This window comes from Cebidichthys violaceus, unplaced genomic scaffold, assembly GCF_023349555.1.
Source record: "Cebidichthys violaceus isolate CVI_PGR_0920_01 unplaced genomic scaffold, fCebVio1.0.p SCAF_34, whole genome shotgun sequence".
NCBI lineage: Eukaryota > Metazoa > Chordata > Actinopteri > Perciformes > Stichaeidae > Cebidichthys > Cebidichthys violaceus.
Window position 1 is genome coordinate 2,445,044 of NW_027176528.1, and position 10,690 is coordinate 2,455,733.

A 10,690-nucleotide genomic window follows, 5' to 3' on the forward strand; every position below is an offset into this window, starting at 1 on the left:
AGCAAAAAGAACACAAAGGCTCGTCTCACATTTGCCAAAAAACATCTTGATGAGCCCTGAGACTTTTGGGCAAATATTCTGTGGACTGACGAGACAAAAGTTGAACTTTTTGGAAGGTGTGCGTCCCGTTACATCTGGCGTAAAACTGACACAGCATTTCATAAAAACAACATCATACCAACAGTCAAACATGGTGGTGGTAGTGTGATGGTCTGGGGCTGCTTTGCAGCTTCAGGACCTGGACGACTTGCCATAATTTACGGAACCATGAATTCTGCTCTCTACCAGAAAATCCTGAAGGAGAATGTCGAGCCATCAGTTTGTGACCTCAAACTCAAGCGCACTTTGGTTATGCAGCAGGACAATGATCCAAAACACACCAGCAAGTCCACCTGTGAATGGCTCAAAAAAAGCAAAATGAAGGTTCTGGAGTGGCCTAGTCAAAGTCTGGACTTAAATCTGATTGAGATAATGTGGCGTGAGCTTAAACAAGCCGTTTCTGATCGAAAACCATCCAATGTGGCTGAATTAAAACAATTCTGCAAAGAAGAGTGGGCCAAAATTCTTCCACAGCGACATGAAAGACTCATTGTCAGTTATCGCAAACGCTGGATTGCAATTGTTGCCGCCAAGGGTGACAAAACCAGTTATCAGGTTTAGGGGGCAATTACTTTTTCACATAGGGCCAAGTTAGTTTGGATAGCTTTTCTCCCTTAATAAATTAAATCATCATTTAAAAACTGCATTTTGTATTTACTCGGGTTGTCTTTGTCTAATATTAAAATTTGTTTGATGATCTGAAACATTTAAGTGTGACAAATATGCAAAAAAATAAGAAACCAGGAAGGGGGCAAATACTTTTTCACAGCACTGTATATATATATATATATATATATATATATATATATATATATATATATATATATATATTAGTGCTGGGCAACTTTTACAATTTTTAATCGATTAATTTTTTAAATGCGCAAAATTCAATAATGAATTCAAAAGTAGTGTATTGCTCACTCTTTTATTTTAAAAGTACTGCTATATGAACAAAAGTGCAATAACATTTGGTTTGCAAACACTTTAAAAGCCATTTTAGTTATTTTGCCCTATTTTCCACCAAATAGATTTTGTCTGGAGCCGCAAAAGCTATTTGATATCAAAGCTTATAAAGTTTTATGTATAGTTATATTATAAATACAAAAACGATAGTTTGTTGTATTTATGAAATTATAGAAGAAGAATAAAGACAATTCTTGACATTTTATTGCTATTTTACCTGTTATAACAATATCAAACTCTTATGAAGAGGATAAAAACACTTTTTTCAAAGTAAAGTTTGCTGCAACAAAGTAAACGTTGAGAAATCGCTCTCAACAAACAAAAACAGTCTTGATTACCGATCGACTACCAGGTTAATTTAACATGGACAACTGATTACAGGTGGTGCTGACCTTGTTGTCTTTACTAGCAGCTGTTGTCCAGTTAAAGTCTGCATTTACTGTTTGTGGAGAAAGCAGCTGTTATTGTAGCGATTAGTGAGCGGCGTGACCAGCGACGTTATCAGCCCTATGGAGCGGACGTCTGAAGTCACGGCTAGCGGCTTTGAGGAGGACGGACACAAAACCGAGGACTTTCCTTTTTTTATTATTGGTTATTTTGTTCTGCACAACTATTGTGAAGTCCACACATAAACTATAAAGGAACAAAACATGAATTGCTCTCCAGTAGAACAGAGACTTCAGTGACCAGCAGAGCTACGAGTGAGAACAGATAACAACAAAACCGAAGAAATGAGTAAGAGACGTGTGTTCACCACATTTGTGGATCCATATTCTAGTAAACTTTTGTGTAAGAGTTGGTTTTAAAGTAAAGTTGATGAGAGAGAGAGATGGAGCAAGACCCGCAGCGCTGTGACTAAAAGTAAAACTTCTAAAACTTTTCACGAAATGTGTCTGTTTGAGTTTATAGAGGAACATTTTAGAGGAAGACCTTAAGTATCAAGCACAACTTTTCATTATTAAAGACTACTTTATTACTCTGTCATGTTTTTTTTAACTAAGCAACCAATTTACTTCCTGTTTACACCGTCACCCACTCGCATGCCCAGTGTATGTGAATAGTCACGTGATTTTCAATTGCAGGCGTTTTAGTCTGGACGGAGATCATTTTTAGAAAACGATGCTCTAGGTCAGCGGTCGGCAACACGCTGCTCCGGAGCCGTATGCGGCTCTTCACACTAATACTTTTTAATTTTAAAACAGAGTTTTAACAAACAAAAACGATCTCCGTCCACACGGAGCAGGGCGTTTATGCTCCAGGACCAGGTGCTCTACATCAGGTAATCAAAGATGGGCAAAAATACATAAAAATATATTTTGATACAAAATACAAAATACCCCTCAAATAAATGTATTCAAATAAAATACAAAATACTGGTGCCATAAAATGTAACAAAATACAATACATGTATTTTGTATTTAAAATATAGGAAATACTTTTTTCTGGATTTTCCGTTTTCTCACAATTTGGTATAGCAGGGCATTCAGGTTTGGGCTATATAATGTACACAAAGCTCTGGTGAACCCCACAAAAAGGAAGAACAGTCACAGGATGTCAGTGTAACTAAGCAAAGCTATTAAAAGACAACTTGATTCATTATGTATATATATATATATATATATATATATATATATATATATATATATATATATATATATATATATATATATATATTTGTATTAATGGGACTTAACAGCCCATAAACCTTGGCTTTGTATCAACAAGAAAATATTGATCACATATGAATAGCATCACACAGGCCTATGTATACTATAACAGCAAAATATAGAATTAAAACCAGTTGTACACAGGTAAAGAGCCTACATAAATTACTGTACTGAGACATGTTGTCCACCTGGCCAACTGTAGAATGTATGAAATAATAAAACTAAGCTTCATAATATGACTTTTAAATAAAATAATTTGAATATTTAATGTTTTTTGGGTTTTTTTTTAACAAAAGGACATCTATCATAGCCTGGCTAACTGTGAACTATATTATCTGCCAGTAATTGATATGGCATTATGACATTCACATTGAGAAGATACAGCATAACTTAATACGTAATACATGTAATACAGTGCGAGATTAGATGGTCAGACGTCTCTTGATAAGGTTATCGTGAACATACAAGCTCCCAATCTCCCTCTTCCTATAGCTAGCTACTCCACTGATAAGCTAACTTGCTAAACACTGGCTAGGCACTAGCCTAGACAGCATGCTAGCGTCATTAGCATGTTACCATCGATCGCTAGCTTGATATTATAACCATCACCAGATCTGAAGACTGAACTCGTGAACTGTTTTTTGATTTGTGGAGAAAGTATTTTGAGTATTTTAAATACAAAATTACTCCACTCTAAAGTATTTTGCTACAAATTACGTTAGATTTTTTATCGGCCCTATCAAATACAAATTACAAAATACTCAAAAGTAATTGAAATACGTATTTCAAACACAAGTAATATAAATACTGCCCATCTCTGCAGGTAATCAGCCATGACTGCTGTTAGAGATAGGGCAGTCACAAGTTAGTGAGTACCTGCAGGCCTCTCCAAACTGACGCAGGGTCGTTGACTGAAAACTTGTTTTCCAACTTTTCAGTGTTGCTCTTCTTTGCTGCCTTGATCTCCTTTGTCAGTGTGTTTCTGGTCTGGTTGATGTCACAGTGTCAGTGAGCTCATCCAGGTCTGAAGCAGCAGCCTCAAAAACACTCCAATCAGTGCAGACAAAGCAGGACTGTAACTCTAGCTTTGCCTCATTGGTCCATCTCCTCACAGTCTTCACCACAGGCTTTGCAGATTTTAGTTTGTGCCTGTAGGTCGTGAGAAGATAAACCAGACAATGATCAGAGAGTCCCAAAGCTGCACAGGGACTGAGCGATATGCATCCTTTATTACAGTGTAGCAGTGGTCCAGTGTGTTTTTGTCCCTGGTGCTACACTTAATATGCTGTCTGTATTTAGGCAGTTATTTGCTGAAGTTTGCTCTGTTAAATTCCCCAAGAACAATGAGCAGGGAGTCTGGGTGTTTATGCTCCATGTTGGTGATCTGCTCAGCCAGGTGTCGGAGCGCCTCACTCACACAGACCTGAGGTGGGATGTAAACACCGGTCTGAATGAATGAGAGAACTCCGGTGAATAAAATGGTTTGCAGTCTATGAAAAGGGTTTCTAAGTGAGTGTTGCATGATTTCTTCAACCTTCTTTAATATAGAAGCAGATTCCGCCTCCCCTCGTTTTTCCGCTGCTCCTCCAACTAAAAGCTCTGTAAAACTTTCCGGTTCAATGAAATACGGTTAAGATTGTAAACTTGTATGACAGGGTTGCACAACAAAATCTAGATTGTAGTACCAATTTGCGACTAAGAAAAGAAAATTAAAAAAAACTATATTATACATGGAGAGTGGAGGATGAGTTAAGGAGTCTCACAGCCTGAGATAAGAAGCTGTTTTGAAGTCTGGTGGTTCAGCAGCTGATACTTTTGGCTGCTCAACTTTTGGTGCCTGCTGTCCTTGTGTAAACATAGTAGAGGTGGAGGAGAGACTGCGGACTGAATTAGGTTTCGGCCGTTGGCAATGGGTAGAGAGGTTTGTCCGGCACCCACAAGGTCGGTGGTTCAATCCGAACACGGAAGGGTATCTTCAGAGCCGGTGATCGTTAGTGATTGTCCATTCCGGGCTGCTGTAGAAACATGGCAGTGCAATATAGTGGAAGAGGAACCACTCACTATGCTCCCGATATAAATGGCTCTTTCTAAGCGAACAAAAACACGATGATTCTTAGTTTCAGGGGATTAAACAATAATAAAAACATAGTTAAGAATATTAAATTCCATTTCTGAAAATTAATCTTCATAAATGTTACAAGCTGTTTCTCCAAGTGAATTGTTGTTACAACAGGAAATATTTTTGTTGACACTCCTACAAGACAAACTAAATAAGTAGCCACTACCTCACACACCAACCGGATCCAGGACAAATCACCAAAAAGAGGCTTAATTAGACAAAAGGTTAATTTACTCCCAAACTATCATACTGTCACACTGCACTAAACACATGGAACAATGAGAGATGTTTGAGGCCTAAACAAGTGCCACCATATTTGTTTAATACTTTGACCACAGAGTCCTGCCAGAGAGGCAGGCAGAGAGGAAGGGGTCGTACATTTTTTTTACCTAATTGTAGAATTTACGATACTCAATTTCTGCAACATACTGGGCTCAGCACAAATAAGTCAGTAACATGATGGACAGCACATATACTGTATTCAGACTCCGCTGTGTTGACATATGCTGGTGATCTTGTGTTAAGAAAAGTGTCCAAAAGATGATGGGATGACTGATTTGGCTGGTTCCAGACATGTCAGCAAGGTTAACATGGAGTATTGCAGCTTGTGAGGTTTGGCAAACATCTGTTGAATTAGTCAGAGACATTCTGATTGTTATCAAACAGGCTTGACATTTTTTGTCAGGGTTTCTCAAAGATACATGGCTAAACAAGCCAAATTGTCACCAAGGCCATCATCGAGACAGAAATCCTTTGATAAAACTACGTCTATCAGGCATTTGGCCTCACAGTCATGTTGATTTAACTCAATTTGAATTGCTGTTTTCTACACAGTAAAGACAGAGATGACTGGTAGTCAGGTTAACACAGATCAGCAGACTGTTTTACTGTCAACAAACAGCAGCTCACTAGAGTTGTCTGTGACACTATATTCAGGAGTGTTGCAGATCTGCAGCAGTCCATAGGGGAGGTGCTGACTGACGGATCGATTCTATAGAGCATCCTGAGCTGTTAGTTTGACATGACAATAATGACACAAATCCAACGGAAGCATTGCTTGTCACTGACTGAATCCATTCTGTAAATGACTTCTCCTTTCCCTCCGTCACTTAAATGTCAGCCTGTGTCACTTTCCAGTCTCTTCACATAGCTACACTTGCTCCTCGAACTTGTTGGGGTCCACGTCCACAGTTGGGGCCACTTGCACAGGCCTGCAGCAGCCAGCACAGATGTATTTGAGGAAGCAAAGGTAGGCACTCCCTGACACGATGACCGTGATGATGATGATGATGGTGGCTCCGAAGGCGGGCGACACTGCGTCTTCCAGGACAGACTTGAGGCCTCCCATACTTATCCCACCAGCCCCCCTGCTTAGTAGGCTCTCATCAGGCTCACTGGTAGCTTGACCTGAAACAAAGAGGGGAGAAAGTAGGCCAGAGTTTAAAGGACTGTAAGCATTAAGGCATTTTATAGGCATAGGGTGCCATCTGGAAAGGTGTCTAAGAGGCAAAATAAGTTCTTGCAATTTATTTCAGATGAGATTGGTTTCAAGTCTGCCAAACTGACTTCCATTGTGCACATTAGATTAATTAATAAACCCATCCATCACGCTGCAATACACACCTGACGCAGAGAGGAGTGTACAGACAGAAACTACATACTGTATAGGAGGAAACTACACTAGAGGCTGACACTTGCTGTTGCACTGGATTGTATGTGCGTATGAATATCCCAGGAATGTTGTTCCACCAGCCATGCTGGAAGGCTGCAAGTCTTACTCTATCTCTCTCACACAAACATCAAATATACTTTAAAATGAAAAGTTACAAATCAAAGATTTACTAGATTATGGGTCAATTCATTTGGTCAACACACGTCTCTCACTCGTTTTCTCTCGGTTTTGTTGTTGTCTGTCCTCACTCGTAGCTCTGCTGGTGGCTGAAGTCCCTGTCATACTGGAGAGCATTTATGCTTTTGTTTGTTTACAGTTTTTTTGTGAACAATAGTTGTGCAAAACAAAATAAGCATTTATAAGAAAAGGAAAGTACTCCGTTTTGTGTCCTTCACTCTCCTCAAAGCCACAAACCGCTCCGTAGGGCTGATAGCGCCGCTGGATACACCGCTTGCAAATCGTTCCAATAACAGCTGCTTCCTCCGCATGTAGACAAAAACAAGGTCAGCAATCTGTTATCCATGTTGCATTAACCTGGTAGTCGATCAATAATCAATGTTGTTGTTTAAGATTTCCGGTTACGTGATATAGGTGTGACAAATCAGGGAAGGACACGTCATGACTGCTAAGAATCAATCAAGTGGCGAACGCGGATGTGGCCTTACACTGCTGCTGCTTCTATTACTATTCCTACTACTGCGATTGCAACTGCTGCCTCTGCTACTGCTGCTACTGCCGTTGCTACTACATTGACATTATAACAGTTAAGCTGAGACATTTTCCAGCTTCTTTACTCTTTAGTTTATGCAGTTCAGCTTCCAACTCAGCCAGTTTTACATTTCCACTACCATGTTTCTCACCAGTGTAGTTCAATGCTATGGGGCTTCATCATTTTTCAGGCAAGTCATTTTGCAATGCTTTGCAATTAATTTTAGCTTTCAGCATTCACATGCATTTTCTACAGGAAATTATTTTTCTAGTTATAGTCAGCTCTACTCATGCTCTAAATAGGGCCTAATACGCTTACCCATTCACTTTTCACATTCACAATGGACAAGTCATGTAACTAATGAAGGCTTTATTATCAATAACCTTTTTTTAAGTTTGCTTCTACAGACATTTGTAAGTTATACAATAAGAGGGTGAATGATTTAATGAGCTGGAGGTGTCTAAAGGTAACTGTAGCAAAATATGCATCTCTTATAACGGTCATATAGCATGATGTCTGGATTAAGCGGAAGAAATAATAATTATGCAATTGCGTTGTGCTCTTAATGTCAGGATTAAGGCAAAAATTGTAGCAGGGGATGGACCCAAATGCAAACAGACACGGGGGAACAGAAGATATTTGACAGTGATTATAATTACAAAGAAAATGTTCAAAACAAAACTTGTAGAGCAGGGGAGTCCAAAAATGTGTAACAAAAAAAATAAGGGAAAAACAGACCAGGCAAAACACAAAACAGGAACAGGTAATTTAGAGGAAAAAGCACGAGGGATACATACAGGGTAGCAGGAAATACAATAGGAAACATACGGAGAATCACACAGGCGGGAAAATATACAAAGACAGGAAGTGATGTGAACATGGGACACAAGAGGCAGGGAAATTCTAAATAAAACAAGAAACCAACTAAACAAAAACCAAGACATTGACACTTCCTGGAAGTCTGTAATGTTTTAATGGAGATTATGTTTACAGCATTATTATGTACATGTATAATACCTCCAGCTGCTGCATGGCATTCTTCAGCTCTTGAGCTGGACTTTTTCTCATTGGAGAGGTGTGTGCGTGTGTGTGTGTGTATATGGTGGCGGTGATAAAGTGCAATGAGCATGGCAGAAAGCAGTGTGTCCTGTGCCAACTGTGAAGCCTCGGATCCCTGTTGACACATTTAATGAAATGAAAAATTCAGCAAGGGCTTTGAGCTGGAATATCAGGGCTGACCTTCACTTTAATCATCAGCTGGTCAACAAGCAAGACACGGTAACTTAGCTTGGATCTTGTCATGGGTCTTGAGAAGTTGTCTCATTTATTCACAGATGTATAAACTGTACACACACTACACTACTATATTAATAGCTGTAACATTACTGCTGACTTCATACTCATCTTCACACCAAGCTCTCTCTCTGGACTGGATACTCTCTAATGTTAAACTGAGTTTGCAATACACTGGTGTAAACCCTGACAGATTATGACAGACAGACACACTGCTGACAACCTCTCAGCTAAACTAATTGATGTGGTGGAGACTTACTGGGGACTGCTTGTTCTGCACAGACACTGCAGCTGGCGCTAAATTACGGATTTAACCTGTTTGTGGATCAAGTTATCGTTGCAGCTGGGCGACTTATTAGGCTCAACGGACAACAGGTTAACTTCCTGTTACCATAGTGGTACTGGGTGCAGTTGAATCAGAGTAGTTTTTACGAGTACGAGTAAATGAGCACATCATTGGACCACATACTGGGGTCAGGTATCAGTGCATCCCTACCTCCATCTGATGAAATTCTTAATTTCAGTTTAGTTGTAGTAACTAGTTACTTTTCTGATTAGGACTATGCATATACAATACAATGCCTGGTTTAACCTTTTTGCCTTGCACCCCTTTAGGTGGCTGAGAAGAAGAGACATTTCCCTTTTAAAACCTCTCAAATGGTTTCATTAAAAAAAATATTTGATTGAAAAGAATGATTAAAAATAGCTCCACCTCAACCAGCTACAGCAGTGAAATGCCGCATGCTCATGAATTGATGCATCACTTTTTACACAGGAGTACTTGGATGGAGTAAAGGATTGTGGATGTCCCTTAGATCCAGTGGAAGTGGTGGGAGGAAGACAAGACTAGAAAATTGGCTAAGCTATCATCCCTGATAGAAAACTGTGATTGCAGTATACTGTAATCAATTCACAGTACAATACAGTAACCATCTTCATGTTGTCTTCAGTTTAAGTAATTGTGTTTGATACTGTTCAGTATACGAGAATTAAGAATAACCTAATTTGTTTGTTTCCCCATTCATTGTGTTCATAGAAAGGGTCAATGTGAGACCTTGTGAGTAAAAGGGAGGTTAGCTTATAAAAATAGACCAATTTATTATCTGTCACAGATAAATAGAGAGAGGGGGAGAGAAGTGTAGAGTTGAAGGCCAGAGAGTGTAAGCACAGGATTTAGCATTCTATCTCGTGCTTTGAGTTGGTACTTGCTATATACTTGAATTCTTTACTTGGCTCGATATGGTTGTATTGCATTTTATTCCCCAGCATCATGAATCCGGTGTTCTTCTTTTCTGGCAATAATGATCTTTACACTTAGACAAGATTGACTTGCTCTGGACAACGGTGGAGATTAACTACATAACTCAAGCGTATCCATTTTTTGCTACTTTATACTTGCTCTCCTACTATTTCATAGCTGATATTGTGCTTTTCACAGTACTACATTGTCCCGGATTGTCCTGAGTCAGTATAGACTGTACATAGTTAGTATCACAGTAAATACACACAGGGCTAACATTAACTATACATCAAGATTTGAAAATAGCAGTGTTATGTTTACTGGCTTCTTGTTATTTTTGCACTGCTGCTAGTTAGTGGTTGGCTTTTTTTTGTAAATAAATGATAACTGTTAATTTAGGTTGTATGGACCCAGTAGTAGAGGTGAAATACTGCCACCCCTCTCCCAATTTCTTTGGGGCATGTGCCCCTTCTTACACAGTGCACCTTTAATACATCTGCTCCTTCTGCCACATTCAAAAAAATGTAATTTCTACGAACAGGATCCTTGAAAATTCCAGTCTCCATCTGCGCTGGAGGTTACAAGTTTCCACATCATTGTGTAAGTTACATGTTGGACCATGATAGGCTGCAAACTAGTACTGATGTCACAAAAATCACATTAAAGGTGAGCACAGAGAAATCTTTCATTCAGTAGATAAATGTGAAAACAGCCTTCTGCTGTCAAACACACACATACATGCACAGCATTCTGCACAATGCAGCTCAAACAACAGCACATTCTGAAAGATATTTTTGAGTGGAGGGGGACTAAATATAAAATATTAAGGTTTTAAGGTAACTATCTGCATTCTTCCTCCATCAATTTGGTGTGATCAGACAAGTGCCTGACTGATTTACTGTCTAGGAGCATTTGGACTTTAAATACT